The following is a 5,795-nucleotide window of genomic DNA, read 5'->3' as shown; positions in this document are numbered from 1 at the left end:
GCCCTGTGAAGCGGCAGGCGGCGCTCTCATTATTCCCCCCCCCTCTCCGCCCCGTCATGACCTGCCTTTAACACCTGCAGACGCAGCGCATCATGGGTCGTGCATGTCACAGCGACACTACCCACAATGCACTGGGAGAGGAAGAGAGGTCAAAGGTGACAAACAACCCCCCCTCCAAATAAGAGAGGCTTTGGAAGTAAACTTCAGGAATCACATGACTCCGCCTCCTCGTGTCCTGACTCGACTCGCCGCTTTCATTTGAAGGCGATGAAGCGAGTCCCAGAGGAGCCCAAGTGGCGGCGAGACAAAGGATCGATGCCCCGCCTCTCTTCAAAGTCCACTCTCCTGAATTGACCCGCCGCCGTTCACCTGAGGCGTCCTCCCGCACATTAAACCGATTCAAATGCGGCGAGCGGCGTTTCAAAGCCCACCGAACGTCGCGCCGATTAAATATTCATAGACTAATCTTTGCCTTGTTTTCTCACGCCGCAAAGCTCCGCCCACCAGAGACTCCTCGGTAGGCTCCGTCCTCATTTACATTCTCGCCACTGCGGCGGAATGTCAATGTGGGGGTGGGCTTGGGGGGTGTTCACGTGTCCTCACATGACTTCTGCTTTACATGCCATTACCTGAGGACACCCTCCAGCAGCTCGCCACTTTCTCTTCCTCCCACAGAGTGAGAAATCCCGCCTGTGGATGGACAATCACCCGGCTGAGCGCTTCCCTCAGTGACGTCACAGGCGGCCGCCGTGGAAATAAACGTGCGTCGCGTACAAAAAGCGTCCGCCCGTCGGCACGCTCTGTACATTTTTTTTGCCCAAAGTGGAAACAGATTGAGGGGGATCGTGTTACGCCAGCTTCCTGTTCCTCGCTTCCTCGTTAACGACGCGCACACCTGCTTCTGATTAACGGCGGGGGCACAGGTCAGACGGCGACATCGCCCGCTCCGATTGGCTGCAACGAGGACGCAGTCTTACTCCCGGCTCGTTAAAAAAACGCCCCAGTCAGCTCATCCGTGACATCATTATTGCGGCTTTTAATTTGCGATAATTACAGGCTACCGGACACGCCGCAGTGCATCACACTGGAAAACCTCGCCGAAGCTCCTTTTCTAGCCACATCTGCTGGCGTCTTCCGGGTGTTGAAACTTCTACTGGTCGTCATGGAAACAGCTACACTAAATAAACAAGGGGAGATCCCCGCGCTGGGCCACTTGCGTAACGCAGCACGGTGGCCTGTGTGGTTAGCATGAGGGATGTGACGTTCATGAACGAGTCGAGTCTTTTGATTGGTTCTTTTAGGCCAACAATGATAACCGATTCGCACTCGTGAGCCATTTTTATGCACATCAGATACATTGTCACACGACTGGCACCTGGACTAAAACATGAAACATAAAAATAATAATAATAATTGTTTTTGTTTATCTACTTTTATTTTATTTACCGTATTTTCCGGATTATGAGCTGCTACTTTTTTCCCACACTTTGCACCCTGCGATTTATAAAACGGTGCTGCTAATTTATTGATTTTTCTTCGCTAACAGCCGTAATGTTTTGTTTTCAACAAATAGTTTTCATACAACACAGACAGAGACACTGAAAAGGTGTGTTATTGTTTGTGCTATGGCGCCATCTTTTTATGACAAGTTCGCTCACTGCAGGTGCTGCGAGTTGAAAATGTACTTCCTGCTTTGTGCCTTGAACCGGAAGGATAACCGTCCATAGCGTTTTTGCTCGAAAGGATTCTTCATTCATCACTCCCAGCAATGTTTGTAAAGTTTACAATCTAACTAAAACTACTCTTGGTTACTAAACCGTCCCATGTGTGATGTCTGTAGGAGTGTTTTCATGCATACTTGTATGTGCTATTGTAATGCAATTAAGCTAGTGTCGTTAGCATTAGCGAATATGCTAACACATTTACAAGTGTCTGTGTTAGTATTATTAACTTACAATTAGAGATAAATGCTTTAAAATGTAATATCGGAAATTATCGGTATCATTTTTTTTTTTTTTAAAATTAAATCAACATAAAAAACTCAAGATACACTTGCAATAAGTACACCAACCCAAAAAACCTCCCTCCCCCATTTACACTCATTCACACAAAAGGGTTGTTTCTTTCTGTCATTAATATTCTGGTTCCTACATTATACATCAATATACATCAATACAGTCTGCAAGGGATACAGTCCGTAAGCACACATGATTGTGCGTGCTGCTGGTCCACTAATAGTACTAACCTTTAACAGTTAATTTTACTCATTTTCATTAATTATTAGTTTCTAGGTAACTGTTTTTATATTGTTTTACTTTCTTTTTTAGTCAAGAAAATGTTTTTAATTTATTCATCTTATGTTATTTTATTAATTTTTTAAAAAATGACCTTATCTTCACCATACCTGGTTGTCCAAATTAGGCATAATAATGTGTTAATTCCACGACTGTATATATCGGTATTGGTTGATATCGGTATCGGTAATTAAGAGTTGGACAATATCGGATATCGGCAAAAAGCCTTCAATTTTCAATCAATCAATCAGGTTTCAATTTTGTAAATTTACCAAAACGTAACCATTGAGTTATTGAGTCTGTTTACCTGATTGGTGAGCTAGTGGGTCCATGATGATGACTTCTGTTTTTTTTTGATCAGCCGTTTTACTACAGACACTGTTGGGAAATAAATGCAAATAGACATCTACAAACTAAATAGTCAAACTTAATACAGGTGCGCAATATATCCTGGAAAATACGGGAGTTAGTGTTTTTCATTTGGATTCACTTTTTGGGGTAATTTTTCTGATGTAGGTCAAGCGTACACACGAGATAAGGTCGTACAATTTTGCATTTACGTTTTTTATTATGTGCTAATTATTAGTGTGAATCTTTGGGCACTTAACGATTCAATACGATTCACGGGGTGACGATTCGATTCAGAATCTACTCTCAACACGATTCTCGATTCAAACCGATTCTCGCAATGTATTATTTGGTATAATAATTATAATGAAACATTTCAAAACAGTACTAAACCGAACTATTGGAGTGTGAATACTTGGAAACCCGAGGGTGAAGATTCGATTCAGAATCGTTTCTTGATTCAAACGGATTCTCACAATATATTATTTGGTATAATAATGACACTTTTTCAAAACTGGTTACAGGTTAAAAAAGCTATTTAGGGTTGCATGGAGCTGACCTAAATGTATTTTTAAAATTAGATTCTTGTTTTGATTAAAAAAAAAAAATTTTTTTAATCGATTTTTGAAATGAATGAATCGGGAAGAATAAGACTCACGATTCAGATGAGAATTCCTTTACTGTGCATCCCTACTAATTTTATTCTAACTTTATTTACACTTTTATACAGATGTATACATTTGCTTGTTTTGTGCACTTTTATTTGTATCATTAAAATGCTACTAAGTTCTTTAGGTTAGGGAAAATTCTAAATAGTGATATCGCTGTCAAATCATGGGCATCTTGGACCGCCTTGAGGAATATTTACAGTAAAAACAAAAAATAAATATAATTATTGCCAATATTTCAGAATATTTCTTACCAATACAGTAATATTTGTGTAAATTTAAATTATACTGATCCACATCTTATCTTCTAACGGCTACCAGTGGTGACTTAGTTGCGAAAAAACAGTTAAAAAAAGAACTATAATAACAAGGGGTGCAAAAAAAAATCAATTCACACTCGAAATGCGATTCCTATTAATCCGATTCTTAATTTTAAAAAATCCATAAAAAAATAATATATTTTAGAAAAATTTTTTAGGCCATCTTCATTCAAACAGAAGGGGCTTTTCTAACCTGTAACCAGTTTTGGAAAAGTTTAATTGTAATTATTATAACAAATAATACATCGAGAGAATCGTGTCTGAATCGAGAATTGTGTTGTATCGAGAATCAATTCGGAATCCAATTGTCACCCCCGGAATAGACATTGGATCGAATCGTTCGATGTCACACCCCTAAAAATACAGAGACAGTTTTTTTTAACTGTTCTTTTAAAGGAACGGCTCCACAACTACCGGCTTAAAAGCCATCAATAATTAGCATAGGGGTGTCCAAAGTGCGGTCAGTGGGCCATTTTCAGCCCACATATAATTCTACAGGAAGTTGACATTTCTTCAATGTCACACACAAGCAGGTGAGACAGGGAATTCCTCTGTGTTGACTAACAGAGAAAAATGAACGCAAACAACACCTTGACCTAGTCTCGGTGTGTCCAAAGTGAGGCCCGGGGGGCCATATGCAGCCCGCAGCTCGAGTTTTTTTGGCCCGTAACATATGGTCGGAAAAAGAGTTGAAATGTTAAAAAAAAGAGCAAAAATACATAATGTAATGAGAAAAAGCTAAACGTTTGAAATAATTTGCGGCCCGCAGCTCAAATTTTGTTTTGTTGGCCTGCAGCATATTGTCGGGAAAATCTGTGAAAATGTGAGATAAAAGAGTGAAAAGATACAATGTAATGAGAATAAGCAGAAATGTTGATACTTAAAAAAAAAGGGAAAAAAAAAAAGATTAAATTAAAAAATATTCAAAAATGAAAAAAAATCCTAAAAATAAAACATTAAATACAATAAAAATAATCATACATTTTGATACTAATAAAAATATATTTTGTCACATAACAGTGGTCCCCAACCACCGGGCTGCGGCCCGGTACCGGTCCGCGGACCGATTGGTACCGGGCCGCACAAGAAATTTAATTTAAAAAAAAAAAAAAAATATATATATATATATATATTTTTTTTTAACCAAATCAACATAAAAAACACAATATATACATTATATATCAATACAGTCTGCAGGGATACAGTCCGTAAGCACACATGATTGTATTTCTTTATGAAAATTTAAAAAATAAAAAAAATAAAAATATTTCCCTTCCTCCCCCGGTCCGTGGGACAAATTTTCAATATATATATATATATATATATATATATATATATATATATATATATATATATATATATATATATATATATGTGACACAAAGTGTAGTTTGTGTCATATATATGTATGTATATGTATACATATATATATGTATATATATATATATACACTACCATTCAAAAGTTTGGGGTCACATTGAAATGTCCTTATTTTTTAAGGAAAAGCACTGTACTTTTCAATGAAGATAACTTTAAACTAGTCTTAACTTTAAAGAAATACACTCTATACATTGCTAATGTGGTAAATGACTATTCTAGCTGCAAATGTCTGGTTTTTGGTGCAATATCTACATAGGTGTATAGAGGCCCATTTCCAGCAACCATCACTCCAGTGTTCTAATGGTACAATGTGTTTGCTCATTGGCTCAGAAGGCTAATTGGTGATTAGAAAACCCTTGTGCAATCAAGTTCACACATCTGAAAACAGTTTAGCTCGTTACAGAAGCTACAAAACTGACCTTCCTTTGAGCAGATTGAGTTTCTGGAGCATCACATTTGTGGGGTCAATTAAACGCTCAAAATGGCCAGAAAAAGAGAACTTTCATCTGAAACTCGACAGTCTATTCTTGTTCTTAGAAATGAAGGCTATTCCACAAATTTGTTTGGGTGACCCCAAACTTTTGAACGGTAGTGTATATACCTATACATATATACTGTATATACGGCAACACGGTAGAACAGGGGTTAGTGCGTGTGCCTCACAATAAGAAATCAGAAGGTCCTGGGATCAGGGTCTTTCTGTGTGGAGTTTGAATGTTCTCGCACCTGGGGACAGGTTGAATGGCAACACTAAATGGGCCCTAGTGTGTGAATGTGAGTGTGAA

Source organism: Entelurus aequoreus, linkage group LG15 (genome assembly GCF_033978785.1).
Source record: "Entelurus aequoreus isolate RoL-2023_Sb linkage group LG15, RoL_Eaeq_v1.1, whole genome shotgun sequence".
Taxonomy (NCBI): Eukaryota; Metazoa; Chordata; class Actinopteri; order Syngnathiformes; family Syngnathidae; genus Entelurus; species Entelurus aequoreus.
Note: the sequence above shows the minus strand (reverse complement) of the source record.